Here is a 26,403-nt window from a genome sequence, read left to right as displayed (position 1 = left end):
GCTGAGGAGAAGTGCAAATCTGATTGGGGAAAAATAATTTTAGTTTGAGGAATTAACTGACGGCTCTGAAGGTGAGAAATGTGAGTTTAGGGACTGAGAAATTAGTCCCGGAGGCTACAGTTCTCTTTCCTCATCAAACTCGTACTTCTTCTCAACTTCTTCATTTTGATAAATATTGCCATTTATATGTAGTGAGTTTTTTTTTTTTTTTTTGAGACGGAGTTTCACTCTTGTTACCCAGGCTGGAGTGCAATGGCGCGATCTCGGCTCACCGCAACCTCCGCCTCCTGGGTTCAGGCAATTCTCCTGCCTCAGCCTCCCGAGTAGCTGGGATTACAGGCACGCGCCACCATGCCCAGCTAATTTTTTGTATTTTTAGTAGAGACGGGGTTTCACCATGTTGATCAGGATGGTCTTGATCTCTTGACCTCGTGATCCACCGCTTCGGCCTCCCAAAGTGCTGGGATTACAGGCTTGAGCCACCATGTGCAGCCTATGTAGTGAGATTTCTATGGAAGACGGTGAAGACAGAGACCGCAGAAGAAAGAGAAGTGAGGACGAAAGCCAAAGGTAAAGCTGTAGAGCAGTGGAGATGATGGTGGAGGAAGAGTCCTCAAGGGAAATTCGTAAGGATGAGGAAGAGCTGGTTGTGTTCTCAGACACAGGAACGGGGCCACTGGCAGAAGAGAGAAAATGATGTTAAAATTGCACAGTAGGGTGATCACGGTTAACAATACTGCATTTTAAACTTCAAAAAAGCGAGAAGAGAGAAGTTTGAATCTTCTCACCACAAAAAAACAATAAATGTTTGAGGAGATGAATATGCTAAATACTCTGATTTGATTTTTTATACAATGCATAAGGGTATTGAAACATGACACCATACCCCACACGTGTATGGTTATTATGTGTCAATTACACACACACACACACACACACACACACACACACACACAAATAAATAAATAAAGAAGTTGTGATGGACTCGCCATCAAGGTTAGCTGGGACCAGGCAGCAGGATGTGAGCCTTAAGGAAGATGAACTGTCAAGCTGAGGCTGCTAATCAGAGCAGGGAATGTAGGCAGGGAGAACTTGAGCCAGTTACATTCCTAGGCCCAGCCGGGCCAGCCCAAAGCCCAGGTCTAGTTTGGTCAGGCACCAGCACACGGAGCTCATGCTGCCTGGCCTTCCTCAGTGAAATCGGCCCATAGGTCATCTCCCAGGAGTGAGGTTGAGTTGAAGGAAGTTAAGGGGTGGGCTCTGGAGGGTGACGAATGTTTAAAACAGCCACTGTGGCCCCCTGCAATAATTAGTCAACAAGCGATGCGTAAAACGATTTTTGAGGATCAGTGAGAGCTCAGGTGAGGTTAGAAAGCTTTGCTTTACAGTGGCCCAGTTTCCATGGTTTCTTTTCTTGTGCAGTTTGGAAGAGGGAGCAGAGAAAACCAGTTATTGTCTACGATAAGTCTAGCTTCATGTTGGAGGTTACTGCATGTTTTTTCTCCCAGTACCACAATATTATTTTACATTTTGTAGAAAAACAGATTATAGGCCAAATTAAAATTTGCTATTTTATATGTTAAAAAATGACGGATGATTTCAGCCTAATTTTGAAAATCTGCAGTAAGTGAAACCAAAGTTCTATATTAACAAGCCTAAACCAATTTATATTCAACTCTAATTTTAAAATAAATGTGAAAATGTTGGACCACTTGTTATAATGACTTGGGCTCTTTGTAGCACGTATGTGCGTTGGAGACCAAGAATGCACAAATAAATAGTAATGGTATAACACAAATTTCAAAGTTTTTGAGTGACATGTTAACAATGTGAAGTTTTCCACTGACTGATATTTTAATGTCACACCCCCAACAAACCTATAATTAAAGTTATTTTGGCATTTGCATCTGAAATCCTTGCTTTTGGGGGGTGGGCGGTTTATAATTCCACTTCTTAAATGAGCTTCCAGGTATAATTTGACATAAAATACAAAGTCTTATTCTGGCAAAAATTTCTTCTCTAGCTTTCCATTGTGAGATACAGGAATATGTAGCTTGTCAGTTTAAAAGTTTATAAAGGTATCTTAAAAGGGAATTGGACCTTTGTTTGGGATTTGTTGACCAGAGTGTATATATGAGAACTGAAACAGCTACTATACATTTCACACAAACACAGAGGTGGTTAGAACATACAACGGGCGGTTTCGGGAGAAGGGAGTAGCCTCACTTACTATGCTCCTCTTAAGGACATTAATTAATTCATATTTTTCTTCGAGAGAATTAATACTTGCCATGTCATCATTCCTAGGAAAAATATCTGGGTCAATCGCTACATATTTTAAACAGCATATAATCGAGTGGAACAACATTATCAGAATAGAAAACCAACAGAGTCAGGGCAGTGGATGGAGAGTCGGTGGTTTCTGTTTTTGGACACTGTCTCCTTTAATCTTGTAAGCACAGAAGTTTCATGTGGGATTCTGATGTTTTCCTTTCCCATGCATTCCTTATATATCTATATTGTATGAATACATACACGTCTGTATACGGATGCATACATGTAACAGCAGGGGATAAATCTCTTGAAGAGTCATCTACTTCCACCTCCTTGGATATGGACTCTGACGTAGGAGGGGAAAGCTTTAGACACTTTTGAAGCAAGGAGTTAGATTCTGCCCTGGAATTCAGAAAGTGAAAGGAAAGTGCTCGGGAAAAAAATCTTATGCTGAGGTAGGGGGTCATAGGAAGGCCACTGAATTCTTATAGGAAGTTCATGGGGGCAGTGGGAGGAGTCATGGAGCAAGGATCATTTGAAGAATGCCATCCCTTAAGTAGGTTTTAAGCACATCACTGGTAGGGGAACATCCATATGGTTTTTCTTGCCCAAACAATTGTAGGAAATGTCTCCCAAAACACTTCATGGCCGGGTAGGAGTGGGGTAAAAACTACAACCACCATCATTTACGCACATCAGATTAAGTGCTGACTCACACATCCACACTCGTCCTGAAACGCTTGGTCATTTGAAGTGGGCAAGGGCTGTACTTTTCCTCGAGGGAGACATTTTTTCTTATAAACCTCTTTCTCTTCCTCTCCCCCAAACTTATGCACAACCTAAATTCCTTCAAAATAACAGAGTCCGAGCCTCCAATTCGTCCAGAGGTTTTACAGCCCAGTCCTCAAATTCTCTGTTGTCACCATAACATATAACTAAGGCAGACAAGGAATGACGTCAGGTGCTACCTTTGAGTTAAATGTCCTATTACTTAGTGCTTCTTGATAAACCTTTTTGGCAAATTAGAGGTTTCCCATTTCCCCAGTCGACTGGATGTAAGATGTTGGGAGGCTGTTTTTTTCTTTAACACAAGGCTCTTAAGAATTTGTAGCAATGTATTTTTAATACTGTCAATAAACAGCTTCAAGACTCAGAGGGGCAATAATGGAAGCTGTTAACAAAGTGTGAAAAGCAACAGGCTAGCAAAGGTTAATCACATGGCTGCCCACTAATGACCTCTACAGCCCTCAGTTTAAACCCAACAGCACTTGTAAAGACCAATCACGTGAATAATTTCCTGTCTGAGGTAGCCTTTATGGTTAAGAATAAAAGCGGAGCTGATTGTGAATGGAAACCCCCCGGCAGGGGAGGTGGTTATTATTTTTAAGCTGATCTAAACACCTGGGTTTCCCACTGGACCCTATTAAACTTCCCCTATTATGTCTAAATATTTCAATCATTTCTGCAGCAGTTGTGAATTAGTGCATTACTGAGGTAGCCAAGAACTCAGAAAGGGAAGTAGTTGACAAATGGCAAAGCCCCCCAAAAGGTGATGACAGTCAGGTAGGGAGAATCCCAGGCTTTGGGAAAGGATTTGGAGGGGTCATCCCTCCTCTGTAGCTCTCTGACCCCACCCCGCCTCAAGGAAGACCACACGTAAAGCCATTCAGACCAAGAAAATTTTACTATTTTAAAGGCCTCCAGATGAGGAGATTCTTTAGCTTGCCCTGGTAACCCATTTCATTGTTTCACGGCCCTCACTATCAGCCAGCAGCTTTCCCATTTGAAGAACTTAAGTGATTGCTGCCGTGGTTTAGACCCATCGCCCCCGGCCTTGTTTTGCTGATGTTTCTACATTTTATTATCGACTTGGTTAAACATTACTCCTCTCCCAATAAAATTGTTGAAGTCTTTGAAGATTTTATTTTCTACCTCCAACTTACAGATCCCAACATATTTAGGTGAAAAGCCTTAACTAAGGCTCTCATCTTGTAACAATGACATGTGTAGGTTCCTGGCAAGGACAGGATTTAAAAGCAGCAACAGGGCTTCGGGATTCTAATTTGGCACGTAGAATTTGGGTGGTCCTTTGGACAGCGGGTCCATGTGTACTCAGTGCTTCCTCCCTTCTCATTTGCATCTTCTCATATCTTATTACATTTTTGGGCATAAATTCCTCTTTTCTGAATTATTTTATAAGACTCCATAAAGGGCAATGTGTGGCAGAGGAATAGGAATAGGGTTTGGACACACAATCCGATAGCTAAGCTAAAGTTTTGTCTTGATTTACTTTCTGTGAGAATTACTGTGGTTGGGAACTTCTACACTAAGTTACCAACCACGCTAAGATTCAGTTTCCTGAAAGCAATACCTACTTCTTAGAGTTGCTGTAAAGGAGGATCTAGTAACTTACCTTTGCTATCCAGGATGCAGCAGGCATTCAGTGCGTGTTAGCTTGTTTCTTTCTTCTTTTTTAGCAACCCTGAGCGCAGCGCCGTGGCTTATACTTGGTAAAGATTCACAGGAGGCATTCGAATTTAGCATATTGGAGATTCTTTGGTTCCAAGTAGCAAACCCGCCACCTGAACTAATTTGGGCAAGAGGGGATTTACCGTTTCCTCTTTCCAATCAGCCGGCTGGCTCACGGATGCCTAGGAACATGGGTTCCCTGGAGGACCGCCACCAGGACGCTCCTCATCTTTCTTCTTCACTCTTCTAGATCCCCGACTGTATTTTTTCCTCCTGCTTTCCCCTTCCCCTTCTCCTTCTTCTTCTTCTTTTTAAACAGAGTCTCGCTCTGTGCTCAGGCTGGAGCTCAGTGGCATGATCTCGGCTCACTGCAACCTCCACCTCCCGGGTTCAAGCAATTCTCTGCCTCAGCCTCCCGAGTATCTGGGATTACAGGCACCTGCCACCATGCCCGGATACTGACTGTATTTTCTCAGCCCCATTTCTACTCGGCTTGAAACATAACCTTCTACTGCTCCCAGGCCCACATCTCCCAGCTTTACCACTAGAGAGGGGGCCAATGCCCTCTGAGTTCCAATGAGAGAATCTGGAGATGGGATTGGATTGATCCAAATGGGTGCTGGAGGAACTGTGATTGTCACTTTCTATTACAGTCATATGGTTGAAGCAGTGGTAGGGTCCGTTTCCTAGAAGAAGAGAAGCATTCATTCCACAGTACGTCGAGTCTGTCCTGGTGCTAGCATATAGTGCTCAGTATGCCTTACTTGAGAACAACAACAGCAAAACAGAATTTTAGTGGACTCAAGGGACAGCAAGCTCGAATACCGACATGGATTCCCACCATTGTGCTTTCTGCCCAGTTGCCCAGGGCCCAGGCGCTAATTAAGTCACCTCTCCCTTGGTCTACCTTCTCCAGGCTGTACCTAGTTCTAAGCTCAAAGCAGTCTGAGGCCTGTGATTAAAACCTACCTGTTTATCTTTTTCCCTAAAGGCCAAGCTGTCTTCAGTGGGACCAAAAGCTGACTTGATAAATTATTCTGTGTCAATAGTAACAACATTTATGATTATAAGGCACATTCCCAAGGATGATGCTAATATGCTAATGGGAAAAGGCAAGTGAAAAGAGAACAGGCATTTTTGCAAGCATTTTCTGAAGATGCTACAGCTAGCCCACCTCTGCCCCACCTCAAATACACACAAACTCATATACACTTACAGTGGCGTGAACGTCAGGCTAGACAGGCAGATAGGGAAGGATGTACGGGAATAAGTCACAAGAGGCCAGGGTGTTGTGCTTGCATCTGGAAATCACACTGTGTGGGAAGACAGCTCCTTCATCTAGCACTAGCCCCTGCCTTAAGCTTCCGGATTCTGACAGCTTGTTTGTTCTCTTTGGAGTTTAGGATTTTGTGACATTTTATCAGGGACACGAAGTCTGGAGAAATACGGAGTTAACTGAACGTTAAATATTTATTTCCAGCATTGTTTTGCTTCATTTTTATTGGTTTTATAAGGCAGGTAAAATAATCGTGTTATGAATATTTGCTGGAACTGCACTGCGGAGCCACCAGAGCAGTCTGAGTTGACACTACAGAGAGTGCGAGAGAAGCCTCTACTAACCCCGGAGGATGTTGCTTTTCTCCTGTGTCATGGCATGTCACGTTGATGTCTCCATCACTTATTTGAAGGATGACTTACAGCAGAATAGTATGTATTCACCTATCCCACTCCAAAGCCTTTTTAAAGTGCCTACTGTGAGCTGTGCCTACTGTCAGTTGTACCTACTGTGAGCTGGGCACTGTCTTAGGCATGAATGATTCTGAGATGAGTAGTACAGAGTTCCAGCATCAAGTTTCTTAGAGTCTAGTGGAGGACACAGATAAGTAAATAAATCACAAAGTGGTGCCTACTAAGTGCAGTAGAATATCAAAACAGAAGTGGTATGGGACAGAGACTAGTAAACTGGGTGGGGTTTGGGAGGGAGAAAAATCTTCCAATGGGGAAATGACGTATGAATTTTATACCCGATGGGATTTCCAAGCACACTTGATGAGTCTCATTCTCCCACGCTGCAGCAAAGGGTGATCTGATCCGTATGGCACTAGCTCTTCACTAATGATACGAGCCAGCATCCATTGAGAAACCTCTATTCCAGACACCGTCAGGGTGCTACATTTATGATCTCATTAAATCCTCACAACTCTTTGAGGGCGAGCGCTCTCCATTTGATAGATGAAGAACACGAAGCTTACAGGGTGAAACGTGCAGGGTCATGCAGTTGACAGGAGGCAGTGCCAGGATTCTAACTCACATGGGTTCGACCCTGGAGCCTAAGTTCTTGCCCAAAGAGTGCACATAATCAAGAGAGGACTCGGGTACAGCACTTGGCACTTTAGACTTTGCACAGTGCTTTCACCCGTTTTGACTCATCTGAACCTCTCTTAAGCACCCTGGGGATGACACTGGCAGGGCATTATCATTCCATTTGAAGACAAGGAAAATGAAGCTTTAGAGCAGGGAGGTCACACAGTCACACAGTTACTAAGAGTAAGAGCTAGGCTAGGACTCAGGCTGTTTGACTTCTAGCATAGCTCTGCTCCCTTAACTGCAGAGTGAATGAAGCGGCCACATGCATAGAAGCAATTGCTATGCTCCCCACATGCCGCCCTGCCTTCCACCACCCCATGCTCCCACCACCAAGTTTCTGTAATTGATTTTAAAAATCCATAGAAGATTTCTCTACACAGACATGCAGGGATGAGGGAGAGGGAAAGATCCCTTCTTTCCCATGCCTGGTAGGGATGGGAAAGACCTACTTTATATTCTTTCTTAAAAATTATTCTAAAGAAGGAATAATGTAGGCTGTTATGTCATGAGTCTAACAAGCCAGTGAAGAAAATTAGGTGGTCTTAAATTTTTATTTTAAAGGAGCAATAAGAGATGCCACCTCTGTAGATGACACATCATGAGAACTGATAACTGTGTATCACTGAATGTCAATAAACTACAGGCTATCATCAGATGGATTTGGATGGTTAAAACATGGGCTGTAAGTGATATTACCATGTGGGCTGAACAGTTAACAATGCCCATTAGTGAATGAGGTGAGCCTTGGTGCCATCTTCAGTGGCAATATCTTTTTTTTTTGTAGTTTTGTTTAATAGTACAATTTTTAAAAATTGCATTTTAGGTTTTGGGGTACATTTGAAGAACATGCAAGATTGTTACATAGGTACACATGTGGCAGTGTGATTTGCTGCCTTCCTCCCCATCACCTATATCTGGCATTTCTCCCCATGCTATCTCTCCCCAACACCCCACCCCCCGCTGTCCCTCCCCTATGTCCCCCCAACAGACCCCAGTGTGTACTGCTCCCCTCCCTGTATCCATGTGTTCTCATTGTTCCACACCCACCTATGAGTAAGAACATGCGGTGTTTGATTTTCTGCTCTTGTGTCAGTTTGCTGAGAATGATGGTTTCCAGGTTTATCCATGTCCCTACAAAGGACAAACTCATCATTTTTGATTGCTGCATAATATTCCATGGTGTATATGTGCCACATTTTCCCAGTCCAGTCTATCATCGATGGGCATTTGGGTTGGTTCCAGGTCTTTGCTGTTGTAAACAGTGCTGCAATGAACATTCGTGTGCATGTGTCCTTATAGTAGAACGATTTATAGTCCTTTGGATATATACCCAGTAATGGGATTGCTGGGTCAAATGGAATTTCTATTTCTAGGTCCTTGAGGAATCGCAGTGGCAATATCTTTCAGGGTTTCCGTAGATGCCACTACTCTGTGCTTGTCAAGTGAGCCTCCTCCAGGGTTCAAGGTCTCCCCTTTCGTACTTCACCACAGAATTCCAAATAAACCTTCGTTAGGAACAAACAAAAACTTTCTTCATGTGATTTAAACTGTTCACAGCCTTTTAATGTTTAAATCTCACTCTTTTGAAAAAAGATTACCCTGTTCTTTTCTTGAGAATTTAATAGATAGCACTCAAAAAAGTTTGCCCCAAGGAATATACGGCAAAAAGACAGATACGGGAGACCCAAGTTTAATTTGTCTTTTACTGTGACCTCAGCTTGGAGGCTGAGGTTGGACAGATGCATTTCACAGATAGAAAAAAATATACATTGGAAAACTCTAAAGGAAATTTACCTTCTTGGAAAGGTAAACTCAAGCACAGATAAATTCAGGATGTCAAATATATCGCAAGCGCTCAAGGGGATATGAAAAAGGCAGTGTTGTAATAATATATGAGAAAAACATTACACATTGTGAATTGTTATGTCAGGAATTTGGGGCTCCCTGCCCTTCTCCCTTTTGGGGTCACCCTTCTCTACCTTCCTGATCATTCTTCCCCTACCAGGTAGGCACTTCTCCACTGATGTCACACTATCCTATGCATAGCACTGTCGCTAAATGCATCACCCTGCATTATGAAAAGCCGTTACTATGTCTTCCCCACTGGACTGTAGGCCTGGGAATTACCCTTGTGGTAAATATTTGTGGCATTAATGATCAAACAGATAAGTAAACTTTTGGATCTTAATTCGCCTTTTTTTTTTTTTTTTGAGACGGAGTCTTGCTCTGGAGTGCAATGGCGCCATCTCAGCTCACCGCAACCTCCACCTCCTGGGTTCAAGTGATTCTCCTGCCTCAGACTCCCAAGTAGCTGGGATTACAGGCATTTGCCACCATCCCTGGCTAATTTTTTGTACTTTTAGTAGAGATGGGGTTTCACCATCTTGGCCAAGATGCTCTCGATTTCTTGACCTCACGATCCACTCGCCTCGGCCTCCCAAAGTGCTGGGATTACAGGCATAGACCAGTGCGCCTGGCCTGGATCTTAATTCTTAAGTGAAACTCTTGTTATAGAGATTGGAAAATCTTTTCTGCTAAAGGCTTTTTTTTTGGTTTTAATGTAAATAATCGTGGGAAGACCGACTATTGCCTGTGCCACTTGGAGTGTCATGATGTACATAAGTTTATTAATTAATTGATCTGAAATATTTTTACTGTAAAATTTGTTCAACTTTGTTTAATAGAGCTATCCTAGATTCTGACCACAAAGTCATGTTAAGAAACACTTATAATATACTTGAGTGAATGCTACTTTAAAAGTTAAATAAAAGGCCAAGCATGGTGGCTCATGCCTGTAATCCCAGCACTTTGGGAGGTCAAGGTGGGCGGGTCACGAGGTCAGGAGATCGAGACCATCCTGGCCAACATAGTGAAATCCTGTCTCTACTAAAAATACAAAAATTAGTTGGGTGTGGTGGCATGTGCCTGTCATCCCAGCTACTCAGGAGGCTGAGGCAGGATAATCATTTGAACCAGGGAGTCGGAGGTTGCAGTGAGCCAAGATCTTGCCACTGCATGCCAACCTAGTGACAGAGCGAGACTCCATCTTAAAAAAAAAAAGTTAAATAAAAAAATAAAATAAAATAGGCCACAAAGTACTTAATACCAGATGAGTGCTAAACTCTATATGGTATCAGTTTGAAAAGGAGAAAGGTCAATGTGGAATGAGTTGCAGAATCTTTTTGAAGGAAAATGGAAGCTTGCAGGATAGATGAAATCTGGCTAGGTGGGAGGTAAGGAAGCATCACGGTTTTTCATCATTTTTTTCCTTCTACCATCTGATAGGACACACTCTGATTAACATTAGTGCCTTGCTATGGCGTGAGGGTTTTAAGTTGGGGGAAGGAGCTGTGAGGAGACTAAAGATGCTCTTTGCTTTCTCAAGAGCTTCCATTGTAGCTGTGAGTTCCTGGAGACTCACCACTTTGAGGATTTGAACCATAGAAAAGGGAAAAGAACATATTTTCTAGCTTTTCTCCTTAACTTCCTGTGACTGCAGGTGCTTTTGTTTCCATTATTAACAAAATTGTCGGTTCTAAGGGTCTGCAAAGCCTGCAGGTTTTCAAAACGGGCGTCTTTTCACTGGGACTGATGAGCATGTTCAATGTCCCTGGTTTGGGTTCCTTTTAAACTCCGTTTTTGACCAAAAGTTGCGTGCTTTCTAAAAAAGGATAGCCTCCACCACGGCTCAAGTTCCCCAGTTGCTCAAATAATTTCTTGTAAATAGGAATGTGCTGAGGCACTTCAGCTACATGCTCCCACTCGTGAACTCTTGCCTCTCTTCCAGTGATTCATTTACATTTTCAGACCCCGAAGAATGATTTAGTTAATTCTCAAATTTGGCTTTCCTGTTGTGCCAAATAGTCTCTTGATTAATCACAGAGATGAAGACTGAGAAAAATGGTTATATTTGAAATAAATTTTCTTTACATTTTGTCAGAGAACGGTGGCATTTGGAGCCATTTTGCAGGAGGCAGCAGAGTGCTAGTGAGTTTCACAATCTTCTTCCCATTCCTTCAAATTTCTGTTTAGTTGCTGGGTAGAATAAATTTTCAATAAAAAAGAGAAGCGTTTCTAAGAGTCCAAAGATAGAGAGAGCCCTACAAACACTTTCCCACTTTTCAATATGAATTATTTCCTTTTGATTTTTTCAAAGCAAGCAGAGACCAGGCCAAGCTTATTTGGAGGTCAGTCTGAAAATAGGTGAATCTGGATCTCTCTAACAACAACAAAAAAGGCCTTTTCTGGGGCACTCAAGCACATCGCTAACAGCAGACTGTGTGTGTTACTGCTCCATGTGGACGCAGGCACATATGATGGGTCACATGTGCAAAGACCAAATCATATTTGTGTAACGAAATAACTTATCCCTTACTGGGAAATAGAAATCCCTGGAAGCAAAAATCCTTGGGAACAGAAATTGCGGTTTAAATATGACCTGATCTGAGATGTGAGGCTTTTATTCTGCCTCTGTTTATTGTGTGTGTGTGGGTGTGTGTTTTGTTTTGTTTTCATGAACCACATAGGGCTTTACTGTAATACTGGGAATAGTCTGTGTATGTGTGTTTATTTGTGTGAATGTGGATACAGAAAAGCCTCATTTAGACTTTTCTCACTTCTTTGGTAAAGGCCTGGTTGAAACAACTTCCTTTAGTTTTCTTGGTGAGGACAGAAAACACAACTTGAAGCAAATGTTAGGGAGGAACTGCCCGAGCTCTCTGGGAGCACACGCTTACAATTCACTTTAGAATGAAGTGCAGTGTGCAAACACCTAATTTCTACAAAACTGCTTGTATTCGGAGTCACTAATTACAAACCCTCGTGCTCTCCCTTCCTTTTCTGTTCCAATCTGCAAGGTTATTTAATTGAAGTCCTATTTGTGGGTGCAGATGCATCATGTGTTTGAATCATCAAACAGATTTAGTGTGTTTTGATTGTTGTGTGTGCCTCATTGCTATTCCCAGAATGTCGAGCGGAGCTTATGCTTCTCGGGAAGACTTGAAGCATGAAACAGTAAAAGAGTCCTTTCTTCTCCTCCCACCCCCTCGCCCCCCATCTTCGTTGAAACTTTGCCAATATCAGATCGCACTCTGTCTGTTGCTGCATTAAAATGAAGTCATTCCCTCCCACTTGCCCCCTTCCCTGCTGCCCTTCCCTTTGCTCTCCAGCCCCACAATTTTCTTCCTAAGTGGGGGAGACTTGCTTGCTCGCTATGGATGAACATCTTTAGCTTTATTTTATTTTTTCTGCCTTTCTCTCCTTGCCATTTCCCTCTCCATTTCTCCCTCCTTCTTTGCTGTGGTTTTTGGATCGGGGCTTGTGAATGGGAAAGAGAAGGGGCCTGTTTTCCTTTCGAGGTGAAAACAGCCTTGGAACCGGCAGGTGCACGGCCCCCAAGCAGCTGCTTGGGACTTGCAAGCCGAAGCGTCTTACTTCCCCCTCCAAGCCAAGAGCACTTCATATAATCCTCTCATGCAATTCACACTGTAATTGCAGAAACCCCAACCGCTAGGGCTCATCTTATTATTATTATCACAGTTATTATTGTTGTTGTTTTTCACCGATAACAATATCTTCTGCAAACAGGAAACTCATGTTAATTCGTTTCTGTGTAAGATGAGTTGCTTCTCTGGAAGCAAGATTTTTTTTTTTTCTTTGTCTTGCTCTGAGCCCCGTCCCCGGGCCCCCTCCAGCCCTAACCCCCTTGAAGGCCACTCAGGGAGCAGCACATGTGGAACTTTTATGTGGTTCTATAGGGCCTTTTATTACCCTGCGGGCCTCATCCTCTTCTTAAGAAAGAGGCCGGTGGTTAGGTGCTGGCAATGGAAATTATTCTCCTGCACATCAGCTTGTTTTCTCAAGCTTCTGCTTATTCCTTTGGTAATTATGAGACCAAAAGATCCTTTTTCTTTTTTATTTCTTTCTTTTTTTTTTTTTTTTGGTTTACCCATGAGTGCTTTAGTCTATGAACAATCATTTCACGGTTTTGAGGAAGAAAGGGAGAGGCACAGAGACATGGGGAGATTCTATTTTTTTCATGACATTAAAAATGCTTAGAGAAGTAGTAAAAAATCCTTACATTGCTGGTTTTAAAAAATAGGATATTTTGAGAGTCAGAAAATATCTAAACTCTGACTGACACTTGTGTATAATTTGTAATTTTGATCTACAACTTGGCCTTTTCCGTTATTTATCAAAATCCAGCTATTCATAACCGCCGTCATGAGTCATGATTTTTATCACAGCTACATGCTACCAATACCTGAGCTGTTGTTTAAATAGGATTTTCTTTACATGGACTTTCCTTTTCAATATAATCTACCTACAAAAGAAATCAGTTGCTACCAAAACATCGCTTCTGTAGATGGTACACAAACACAGTTTACCTTAAAGACAAAGTGGCTATAAAAACTAAGAGGCAAACGACTGCTGTTGAACCGTTTTGTGTTAGAGGTGCTGTGACGTGTAGGAAAGGATTCACGATGAGCGCTGAGATCGCTCTTACTGTGATCAGAGGGGCTGAAAGAGAACGGAAGAGAGAACACCTTTCTCACCTTGGGGACCAACGGCATTTAACGCCATGCCAGCGTGCCCCTGCACACTGCCCTCCTCCTGGGCCATGTCCCCACGCTGTGCACATCCTGCGCTTTGGGATACATAGTCCACTGTGTTGTTTGTGGCTCAGGTGGTCCGAAGTCCACCATGAATATTTGGTTCTAGAAGGCAATTTATTTTTGTATTTTTTCGAGATGGAGTTTGCTCGTGTCTCCCAGGTTAGAATGCAATGGTATGATCTCAACTCACTGTAGCCTCTGCCTCCCAGGTTCAAGCGATTCTCCTGCCTCAGTCTCCCAGGTAGCTGAGATAACAGGCACCTGCCACCACGCCCGGCTAAATTTTGTATTTTAGTAGAGACGGGGTTTTACCACGTTGGCCAGGCTGGTCTCAAACTGCTGATCTCGTGATCCACCTGCCTCTGCCTCCCAAAGTGCTGGGATTACAGGCGTGAGCCACCGTACCCGGCCTGTTTATTTTTTTAAGTTGGCTCATGATGTGTATAAAATACGTGTTTCTAGTACGAGAGAGACAAAAACGATTGCTCTTACAGGAGAATTGGAGTCTAGTCGTAGATTAGTCAAATACCAGGTATAAGGAACCAAAGTTCTAAAAGCATATCAACGGGAAAACGAGGAGAAACAAGTTCTAGGATCCAAATGGCAATACTGGGAACGAAAACTGGGGGCCAAAATGGGATCCAAAGTCTGGAGAACGTGAAATACAGTCAGAAATGGATTGAGATGGATATTCCAGAAAAGAAACATCTGTGATCAGAGCTGAAGCACTTGAGAGTTTCATGTCGTAGCAGGTGACTCGAAGAGACAGTGGCTGGGTGAAGCACTGGGTGAAATCAGGCTCGAGAAAGAAGAGCACTTCTTAGCTGATGAGTGTGTCCTAAAACACAAAGGTGAGAACTGCTCAGCTCACCTCCGCACACTCACACCCGCAGGCACCACAGAGGTAAAAGGGTTGGTAGACCTCATGGGTTTTCTTAATCATAAATAAAACATTTTCTAAAGATTTATGTCCCCAATCCTTCCACAAGCCCATTATGACTTCACTATATAATCTTCCCAGTCATTCCTAATGGTTACATGGTCTTTATCTTTCCACGACTCTCCTCCCACCATGTCCTTCGGCCTTCCCGGACAGCCGTGAAGATGCATAAATAAGCTAGAAAAGGTTTCTTCAGTAGAAATGTAGTAAAACGACCTTTTTACAACATCCATGATTTTATTCTCCAGGACAATATGGTAAAATGGTGAGGGCTGATGTGTCGCTTCAGGCCTGTGATCTGTTCTGTGGTTGGCTAGTTAATGGCAGTTTCTAAAGTTGATGAAGCTTATTATTATTATTGTTTTTTGAAATGGAGTCTCACTCTGTCACCCAGGCTGGAGTGCAGTGGCACGATCTTGGCTCACTGCAGCTTCCACCTCCTGGGTTCAAGCGATTCTCCTTCCTCAGCCTTCCGAGTAGCTGGGATTACAGGTGTGCACCACTATACCCAGCTAATTTGTGTATTTTTTAGTAGAGACGGGGTTTTGGCATGTTGGCCAGGCTGATCTCAAACTCCTGACCGCAGGTGATACGCCTGCCTTGGCCTCCCAGAGTGTTGGGATTATAGGCATGAACCACCATGCCTGGCCTGATGAAGCTTACTAAAGATGGCTTTTATGATCAATGTGTCTGTTTTACATTGGTAAGTGAAGACGATCCTAGCATTGTTAAAAGTACTCTGTCAGATATAAAAGAAACCTACTTAGGCTGGGTGTGGTGGCTCACACCTGTAATCACAGCACTTTGGGAGGCTGAGGCTGGTAGATCACCTGAGATCAGGAGTTTGAGACCAGCCTGACCAGCATGGTGAAACCCTGTCTCTACTAAATAAAAAAATTAGCCAGGCATGGTGGTGCATGCCTGTAATCCCAGCTACTTGGGAGGCTGAGGCAGGAGAATCTTGCTTGAACCCAGGCGGTAGAGGTTGCAATGAGCTGAGATTGCGCCACTGCACTCCAGCCAGGGCAACAAGAGCGAAACTCTGCCTTAAAAAACAAACAGACGAAACCTACTTAATAAATATTAACTCAGGACTTACTATGTGAAAAGCTCTGTGCTGGGGGTACAAGCACACAGTCTATTGCGACGATATTTACTAAAAACTCCCATAAGGGTAAGGATTGGAACTTCACAGAACATGTGAGCAGGCACCTAACCAAATCTTCCGAAGTCAGCACAGGCATCCACGTAGGTTGAGAACTTAAGGCAAAAATAGGAATTAGTTAGGGAGAGTCTAAAGGGAGGAGTTCAGGGAAGGAGAGGACCCCGGAAGGGCTGGAGGTAAGGTATGTATGGGGAGTTTTTAGAGCTTTAAGTAGCTCACCAGGGCTGGGGGTTGGGAGGTGAGTGGAGAGCAGAGGCAGGAACTGAAGCTGAAGATGCACAGAAGGGCCGTGGTGAAGAAGTTTAGATTTGATGCTGAATGAAATAGAGAGCCGAACTGAAATCTGGGAAGAAAGGCTGCCCTGGAAAGGAGCGAGGGGAGGTGGAAATACAGGTGATGGCACAGAGGGGAGGGCGAAGCGTGAGGAGTCTGACCAGCTGAGCCTGAGGGTGCTTGGAGGGTGGGTCACACTGGGCCAGCTAGGACAGGCAGTGACCTTGCAATGATACGCAGGGACTGATGGCAAAAGTGCAGGTCATCGCCATCCCAGCAGAGAGGACTGTGCACTGGGGTAATAGCTTGGGGTGAGAGCATGCAGGGAGTGGGGTAGGAAGTAAGAAAGCCCTTTGGTTTTTGATCAAGGACAGTATTTTTTGAAGATTTTTGATCAAAGACAGTATTTTTTGGACAACATTTGGCTAAGTGAGCTGAGTTACTTTCCTATTATAAATGTCCTGTATGCTTCGGGAACCTGTTTTACCTTGACAATCAGCTTTTAATGTTAGGGGGAGCATCAGTTCCCACCATCTGGTAATGGTATTAATAAAAGGTAACATGAATGAGGTACCTACCTTGGGGCAAGCACTGTGCAGAACGCTTGACGTGTATTATCTCATGTTTCCTCCCCCAAACTCGATGAGGTCTTGTTATTATCATCTGTATTTTACAGATGAGAGTACTGAGACTTAGGGAAGGTATAAATGACACCATAGCTAAATGACAGTGGTAGGATTTCATCCCAGGGTTGATTCCAGAGCCTGAGCTAGAAACCAGACTGCCATAGTTAAGGATGTATTGGACACTGAATCTAAGGATGAACTGTGTACATATTAGACATTTTTTAAATGAACAAAGAAACAATGAGAAGTCTTTAGGTTTCTTTCTGCATCTTTCTCTTGGAAGTATGCTGCAGGAAAAAGATTCGATTAATGAAGAGTTATGACTAGTTGTTTCAAATTAAACTCGGTTTTACCAAACATGCAAAAGCAAAAGCAAATACAAGGAGGATGTTTTCCAGGTTTTGATACTTAAACTTTTGGAGGATTAAATTTGCTAAAACAGTAAGGAGGCTTTTATTTTTACGTTTCACATAGGGAGGGCACACACTTTCATAATCCTTAAATTGGAAAAGATTCACAGAGTTAATCTACCCGAATCATTTGTAGCCATTTCTCTCTACTGAAAACCAAAAATGTGTCACCAGAATTATTCCAACATCCGAAGAGTGAAAAGAGTTTACAGATCAAACGCCTAATCTAACTCCCTCATTTGACACACGAGGAAACTGAGGACCAGAGCAGCCACGGGACGGACTTGCCCAAAGCCACACAGTGGGTCTGCAGCTGGGCTTTGGACCAGAGTTTCTTCTGACAAGAGGAAAGCTTGATGACCACACCCGCTCACCCTGGATAACAGTGTCCCTCAGCGGAATGAACACAATGCAGTATCATTTTTACTTTAAGATTTAAAAGCAAGCAAGCAAATTAGTCATTTAAACCATTTTTATGTGACCCCTAACATGGCCACATTGTAGAGGGAACCACAAGGATCTAATAAACAAAACAGGAAACTTCAAAGAAATGCCTTTTCTTGGAAAGAAGGCAGGAGAGCAAGAAAAGGGACTGTCTCAGCCTTTAGCATGTGCGTCTTATGGTTTGAACGTATTCTCTCTTCTTTAGAGAGAGGCCAGTTGTCCACACGGCATTTTTTTTTGAGACACTCTGGGATCTCTTAGAAGTGTGGTGGACAATAGTGAACTATCAATTAATAACACAGTTCATGATTATGCTGTTGAATAACTTTGTGAGATGGCAGAAACATGCAGTTTCCATTAATGTATAATTTAAAATTGTCTAAATACATGTTAACAGATCCTTTAGTACAATAGATTTTAATTTTTTATCTCAGAAATTTATTTCTGAGCTAATTTTAATAGATCATGCACTTGAGTAGAAGTGTGTCACACGAATGAATGCATTTTGCGTCCATTCAAGGTTATCTTTAAAATGATGTGAGTAATCTGTTTGATGCCCACAAGTACTATGAACGCTAACACTTCATTCTTAACGCATCTAGTTGTCATTAGGTACAGCAGCTGATACAATCTTCCATTAGGCAGTCTCAGAACTGTGGGTGGTCTTGGAAACTATACCATATGAACTGTAATACACAATAGAGCAAGTTGGGGATTTTTTTTAGCCTTAATTCTGAATCATGCAACTCCTATTGGTTGAAATTGACCAAAATTATAAACAGGATCTGATTCCAGCATCGACCTATACTGATGTGTTACAGCGGAGTTCCTTATATACTCTTTGTTACTTAAACAATTTAAATTTGCAGCAGTCTGTTTTTGTAAGTCTTTTATTTACCTAGCTAAAGGATCTGAAATGGCCGTGCTAGAAAACAGGGAGCACAGCTGATGGTTACATTTTAAAAAAGCTAGATGCTCATAAAATAAGATATCGAAGAGAAAACAATAATGCATTTTAACTATACTTTTGATTGAACCAGCACTGAATATTTTCACTGGGCCATTTTGGAAGTAAACTCTGCAATTCATATCAATACTAAATTGGCTGTGGTCACTGCAGTGCTATTATAAAGGGAGTTAACTCATCATGTTCGGAAACTCGATGTCACTTTACAGGTCTGAAACTTCTGTGTTTTATATATATATTCAAGTTTCCTTATCAAAATACCTTTACGTGCCTTAGATATATAGCTATTGGTTTAATTTCCACCAGAAACATACGGCATTCCAAGTCCAGAATAGAAGTAAAATGCAAAGTAAATGATCAGTTTTGTGTTTACCAGGTGGGTGTGGAAGCAAGTGATATGTATGGTTCTGGCAACTCAAGAAAGATCTTCTGCTCACAGAACTCTACAAAAGGAATCATTTGCTAATCTCGAGAGAAATCTTCTTTAAATAAAACTAATCTTTTTGTGTAAGCTTTAAAAGATGAAAAATCTTTCAAAACACCATTGAAATGACAAGCAAACTGTCTTTCATTTCTGGTAAATGAGCTACAAATGTATGCTTTTACAATTAAAAAAATATTTAAGCGAGAAATCTGCAACCACAAAGAAATGTAGACTGAAACAGTGCTACTTTTTTTTTTTTTTCTGGCATAGATGATCCGCTAGTCTTTTCCACTGCAGTCTTGAAGCCTTAATAAAGAAACCACACACAAGTTATTCTCTGGGCAGAAGCATTTTAGCTTCCAACTTTGATTTCATGTTTTGTTCAACAGGCAGATAGTTTAAAAAGTTTTGTTTCCCATCTTATTTTGTTTCTTAAAATCCTTCAGATCTTAAGGGGATGGAATTATAGTACTGTTCATTTTGTACCTTCCATCCTACCTGCTAAGTAGGTTTTGTTTTTTAATGACCTAGGCCTAATTATTAAAAATTCAGTTGCTCTCCTTCCTTTCCCTCTCCCTCTCCGTCTGTCCCTCTCTTCTTCCTTTCTTCCTTCCTCCTTCTCCAAGTCCCTCTTGTCTTCCCCACTCCCCCCTTGTCCCCTTTAGAAGCCCCTGGGATGACACTGTTCATTGATGCATCTCCCTCATTAGCATTGCTGCAGCTTGGCTCGGTGGTTTCAGAGGCCATCCGTCATGAGAAAACTGAAGAATGTGCCCCATTTGCATGATTCTGTGCCAGAATGCAACTTTTCTCAGCTCTTCTTTGTGTGATTTCCCCTCGAGCGTTCAACTTTCCCATGAAGTCCTAGAAATCATATTACAGATTTCCAACCCAATTGAAATGCTCCACAGATTAGTTTTACATACTCGCTTCCTTCTCCCAAAAACTTCATAGTTCTTCATAAATAGAGCAAACTAGTACATAAAAAACAGGTTTCGCCTTTCATTGTTTTGAAATGTAGGCCACATTAAATGGATAATTTTGCTTTGAAAGTGCAAATATATATTTGTTACACATGTCCAAATGAGGCCGCAACACTAACACTGGGGCAGTTTCTGCTTTCTAGTCACTTAATGCCACCTGCAAACCACATTTTGTGACCCACCGCAGAACTCAGAGCAAAACACAGCAAAAAGCTGGATGAAGTGCTCACTGTTTCTTTAATAAAGAGACCTTCCCACGTAAGTCAAGATCTGTTTTGCAGTTCTGGGGCGAACACATTTTAATAAAAGAATGAATTCATAACAGCTAACTAGCTGCTAATTAAATAAGTGTTCTCACAGCATTTTTTCTAGGTAGAAAACGACAACTAAAGCAACTGTGAGATATACAACCTGTTACCAAGATTTCCATTTTCCAGAAATGAAGATAAATGTAATACGGTATATACACACAACGCTACCTTCCAGAAGAGAAGCATTCCATTAAAGCACATATATACATTTGAATTAAGAAGAACCCAACTTATTTATACACACACACACACAGAAACACACACCAACACCGACACACACACTCCGTAGCCCTTTTTAACGACGTGTTATTCTCAGTATTATTACATACAAATCGATAGTCTTTTAATTCCCTTTAGACTTTTGAGTGCGGTTAGCAGTAAGAATAAACCATTTTGTCTTATTACTCCCTTTCTAAAACCTGTAGAATAAATTATCTAAAAAATTGCTTTTGACCATTGGTTGGAAAGTAGCCATAAAATAGCGAAGATATTCTAAAAGTGTTTTAGTTAAAACTATTTAAAATTTTAAATGACTTCATAATCTTTGGGAAGGAGACGATGCGTTTAGAATGAGAAGGTCGAAAATACCAAACTTTAAAGCCTAGTGAGTATCAAGCAGAATTAAAATAACTTGAAGATAATTCCCTGCACTAACAGAAACAAATAAAGCTCTTAAAATACGAAAACTTGGTCGCTGAAGAACCGCTCACACGGTGATTAGAATTAGGTTGCAGAAGATTTCATTAATTATAGGTGACTGATTTTCCCTGAGCAGACAGCTCAGGTCTCCCGGCCCCCTCCGGCCGCCCCTCCCCAGCTCGTCTCAAACTGTTGTCTAACCTTTCCCTGAATCCATGTCATCCTGAGCTGATGGGAAGCGCTTTCATTCTACCTCTTGTGGAGGTAATGAAACAATCTTCTTATTCACTCGGTTCCTCGGAGCCGGTGACAAGCAACAACAACAACAAAAAGCGAGCGCCCTGATTAATGGCTGCTAATTAGCAATGTTAATGACCAGGTGTCCGAGAGTGCGGCCAGCTCCTCTCAGCATGGAGCGATCGCTCAATGAGGGCCCTGCAAATCCATTCCCAGTGACCCTTCCCCTCAGCTGCCAGTAATGAAGCCCGCTTGCTCGTTACTCCCGGGAGAGGCGCAGGGGGAGACCTGGGCCTGGGACCCAAACCCTTGCCTGGGGTCTAGTGGGTCTTCCATTAATTAAGGTTAGCATTTCTGGCCCCCCAAAAGCTCAAAGGTAGAGGAGTGAAGAACAGGGAGATGTACTCAAACCTCTTTTGTCCAGAGGAGATTCTTTTCTAAATGGAGCTGGTAATTAATTTGAACCATCTACATGTACATCTGTAATTCTGACTACGTGCTAGCTACACACATCGTCTTCTCCACCAGCCTCTTCTTATCCCGAGATGATTCACATGGGTGAAGCGAATCTCGTATTAGCTTTCAAATACCGATTTTTATCTGTGAAGTTTACATTCTCTTTTTACCATTCAGCGCAGATTACCTAATGGCAGCAGAAACTCAGTGCGCCTAGAGGTGTGCTTAAAAAAAAATAGTAATCTTTGGAAACATTTTTCTAGTTAGAAGGTAGGTGAAGTATGCAAGTGCTCTTATCTCTCATATTGGAGAAAGGGAATGATATTAACTTGTAAAACAAACAACATGCTTTCCCCGGAGCTTTGTGGAGAAGCGGCTCTATAAAGACCTGAAGAATTATTTTACTAATTAGAGTTGGTTCTTTTCTGGAATGCTGACCAGAAAACTGAAAAGTGACAGAACTGAAGTCTCGGCAGTTAACTAACCATTAATGGTATTTGCCAATTTGGGACGAGCTGATTCTGTCTGAGTTTACACAATCATTTATTTTCCCCTCACTGGAGAATGGTCTGTGCTTCCTCCAAGCAAAGCGAGTGGGGATTCAGTTTGGAAGAAATGAGCTAAAATGGGAGAAAATGTGCTGTGCCATTGTTTTTGTTTTACCACATTCTTTCTTTTTAATAAATATGTCTTAGGTTGGGATAATACCTTGGCTGATTTAGAAACGCTATATATATATATATATATATATATATATATATATATATGTATTTATATATATATGACATATATATCTTGTTGAAAGGTCATGTATTTGGTAGCATTGTGATAAGTTTCTGTTAATGACATTTTTGATACGTGTATAATTTATTTTGGTAGAATAAGTGTTATTGTAAAAATGACCAACTATTCACAGGTGATGAAATACCACTCATGCACTACACTTAATAGTGGGTTTTGAAAAATTGTGGTTACTACCTTGCTGTGGGCCAATAGGTCCAAGCAAAATTTGACAAGAAAAACTTCAGAGCTTTACTTCCAAGTGTGGACAGTTCAAGCAATATCACCTCCTGAGCCCCAGTGGAGGCTGCCTAGATAGACGTCTGGCTCCTCTCTCACTGGAGCCCACCTTCTGTTGCACTAATATTTGATGTAGATGTTTGCGGAGAGGGATACAAGTTTTCTCCCCATCATTACATACTTTAGTACATTTTCCTTCTAGAAATTTCAGAAAGCATTGAAAAGCATATGCATACATGTTCACATACATTCACAAGTGCACACACAGCGCCCACAATCCTAACCAGAACTATATCCATTGCCAACATGTCATCATATATTCTAGCTATCGTTTTCTGTGCATAGACACTCTTTTTCTTTTAACCGGAATGGTATCATACTGCAGATAATATTTTATAAATTGCTTTATAAAGTTAACAATTTGACCATAACTGGTGAAATATTCTTCTACAATAGCATATCATGACTAAGAGCCATGAGTCTCCATTGACCATGAATGGTTAATGACGATTTCTAGGGTGACTGCAGAGCCATGCTACTGTCATGGCCCCAGTGCTAAAGGGATGGACACAGGCTCCATCCTGGCCAGTTCCTCCCTGCCCAGTGGACTTTGAGAGTTTGCTGAGGATTGAGTTATATCCCTCCATTAGCTTACATCCTGTTTCTGTCTCTTCTTTCTACAGTCTACAGACCAGTGCCAAGGAGCCGAAGAGAAGAAATGAGAATAACCAAGGTATGCTGTGTCCAATTATTTATTAGCAAACAAAGGTCCAAACAATGTGACTGTAAGCTTTGTGAGAACAGGGAGTTTGTATCTTTTCACCTGTGTATCGGCAGTACCTAGTACCAGACCTGGCGCATAATAGACAATGCATATTTGTGGAACAGATGAATGAATGAACAATTAAAAAATACATTGGACTATATTCTAGTTTGCATTTTCTTGAGTGACAGAGAGAGTAATAGACTTTTAGTGACCTGGGAATGCCCACAGGGACGTATCTCCAGAAGAAACTCGTTGTCTTGCATGTTGCGTTGGAAGTAACACACATGAGCAGAGACATGGTTTCATATTTCTAGCCAGAATTCTTAAAAACCCTGCGATCTGTCTTCTGCTCCTATGTGTCTAGTCCTGCCTGCTCCTCTCTTTTGTCAAAATAATTTGGTCAAAAGGGAGAAAAAAATGGAAACTTTTTGAGTCCCAAGATCCTTAATTTGCACTTGCAAATAACGTGCATGCTAAATTAAACCTGGCAATTTAGAGAATTAAATATTTTACTTATCTCTTTTTTCTTTTTTTTATAGGTTTAAGGAACCTATTTAAAAAAACCCTATAAACCCTATGCAGTCTCTGGATAAAAAGTGTACTACTATAGGAAATGAAATTAATAAACATGTTATTAACAGCAGGGGAATCGGCGGAACTTAACGTGACTCGAAGTTAGGAAGTGTGGGATTCAAAAAATGTAGGACTCATCGGATTATTTTTTCTTTCTTTTTTAAATTTAAAAAGTACAAATTAGCCTGAGAAAAATAACCAAGAGATAATAGAAAATAACCACTTTGCTTCAAAAGATGCTTTGCAGCAATTAGCCAAAGGAGCCTTACCCTCCGCAACACATCCTCCTCTATTGTGTGCCGCAGGGATGGCTGTTCCTTGATCCTCTAACTCACCTACCTCTGCCGCTTTGTTCAGGGGGCAGAGGCAGAGCGAGACCCTTTCGGTAAAGTTAGCCTGTTGGAATAGCACATGGAGAATGCTGTAAGGCATTCACCCTTTCCTCTCTCCATCCATCAATCGCTGTATTAATCAATCAATTGAAAAGCTCGTTTAAGCATCTCTCTGCAGCCTATTATCCACATGGAGTCAAAGAAACATGGCTTCTATACTTTCCAGCTTGTCGTTTAAGAGAAAACAACAATGGAAGAAGGCGCAGAGGGTAAATAGACAACAGGTAAAACACTGAACAAGCGTGTGAAGTGAAAAGAATGATAATGTTAACATTGTCAATCAATTAACAGGTATTCGTGCTGTGGTAGCTGCGTGCTCAGCACTGGGGCTGGGGGTCCTCTGAGTTAAATAGCTAGAAATCACGGAGGTGTTTTTTTTTTTTTTTTTTAAATTAATTACAGTTTTAAGTTGAGAAACTAAAGAAGTTTACTTTCCATTCTGGATAAAGCTTTGTGGAGGAAATAGGATGGGGACGAGGGGAGGGTGCGTGTTCCCATTCTGGTACTTGTTGAAAAGAATAAAAGAGCTATAACGGGAGAGAGAACAGGTGACGGCTGAGAAACTTGGATTTTAGAACTTCAAAATTGAAAAGTGCACAGTTGGAATGGGCCCAAAAAATCATTTTTTTTTTTCAATCCTTCCCACTGTATGTTTAATTCCACCTAAAAATTGAGGCAAACGCAGGGGTTTGTTTTGTGGAGAATAAGATGTTGGTCAAGTCAGCATGAGAGGAGCCTGTCAAGGGACACGGAAGGGGAATCAGCTTCCTTGGAATGTAATCATGACCCAGAGGAGGCCTCCAAAGCTGCTCAGAAGGGTCTGGTTCCTTATCTGCAGTCCACTTAAGCAGGCCCTAGAGAAGAATAGGGCTGATGTAATCAAAACCCGTAGTGAGATGATCTCTGCAGTAACGGCAATGAGAGGCTGGAGTTCGGTGAAGAAACTGTTAACCCTGGCAAATGGTGCCCAAGGCCTGGATTTTGCATGTTTTACTCCTCTCATTTATGCATCAGGGAAAAACAAAATCCTTATTACCTGCTTAGGACTACTAAATCCCAAATCTTAATCAAAGTTCGCCGACATTGATATCCCTGCTTAATACATAATGAACCCATTTTTGGAATCTGGATAAAAGGTAAAGTGAATGCCTTTGGATAGACTGGGCTAGCTGTGGAAATGAAACCGAATGACCGTAATCGCATTTCAAAATATCTAAGGAGTGAAGAAATTAAATCTTTTTTGACTATCAACCCGCAGTAGTTATTGTGCTAAGCACTCCAACATTGTCTAATTAATCCTCACAATCCTCAAAACAAAGTAGTAATATTCCCGTATTACAGACCCAGAGGCTTAAAAAGTCAAGCAACCAGACCCAAATCCCAAGGAAAGTCACTGGGTGATCAGGAGTGGGTCTCACCACAGCAAACCACTGCTTTGCCACAGCACCATGCTACCTCACATAGTTTGAACATTTATTTTTTTCTTTAAGGATAGATTATCTCAGAGTTGGATGAAATCAGTATTTCTCACCCATGCAGTCCCTTAACCCCCAATTCATTGGGCATACAGGTTATCATGGTTAGGCGGATGTGTGGTTCTTCCCATTTTTGGCATAATCATGACATATCGTTCTGATGCAGTTGTAGATATCCAGAAAGGCTTTATCCTCAGGACCTGGTAAAAGGCTAGTTTGGCGACATTTTTAAAGCATCAAGGAGAAGGTTTGATAGCAAAAGGTTTTCTCACCAGAGAGGATAAAACTGTAGAAAGGGACCGAGGCAACTGATAAAGTAGGTTAGACCCTGTTCTGTCCTTCTGAAATCAATTTCCAATTTTAGAAGTGCTAATGCTTCAGTCTGTACTCCTAAAGCTTTTCACAGCAGACCTGGGTTGTGATTTTCTGCTCACGTTTGTCCTGAAGTTGTGTCTCCCGGACCCATTTGACCATGTCCTTGAAGACGTTGGGAGAGACGGCACTTCTCTTTCCACGATACATGAAAATTTCTTTCACTACCTTTAAAAAATGTAATTGTGAGGGGTTTTCAATGTAAA

At 41.8% G+C, this 26,403-nt stretch overlaps 2 long non-coding RNA genes across 2 annotated transcripts in view; one reads left to right on the top strand and one right to left on the bottom strand.

The window, feature by feature from the left end:
• Positions 1–26,403, top strand: part of LOC118147785 (uncharacterized) — a 162,857-nt gene that overhangs the window by 133,918 nt on the left and 2,536 nt on the right. The window contains exon 4 of the long non-coding RNA XR_013526887.1: positions 23,303–26,403. This exon is cut by the window's right edge and continues 2,536 nt beyond it. This is a non-coding gene — a long non-coding RNA (uncharacterized LOC118147785). The remainder of the gene's footprint in view (positions 1–23,302) is intronic.
• On the bottom strand, positions 13,011–21,227 carry LOC144579419 (uncharacterized). Its single transcript, XR_013526885.1, has 2 exons — positions 21,108–21,227; positions 13,011–14,562 (listed from the first exon to the last, which is right to left on the bottom strand). It is a non-coding gene; the product is annotated as an uncharacterized LOC144579419 (long non-coding RNA).

The sequence above is a fragment of the Callithrix jacchus genome, chromosome 15 (genome assembly GCF_049354715.1).
Source record: "Callithrix jacchus isolate 240 chromosome 15, calJac240_pri, whole genome shotgun sequence".
NCBI classification, from domain to species: Eukaryota; Metazoa; Chordata; class Mammalia; order Primates; family Cebidae; genus Callithrix; species Callithrix jacchus.
This window is presented reverse-complemented; position numbering and strand designations above follow the sequence as displayed.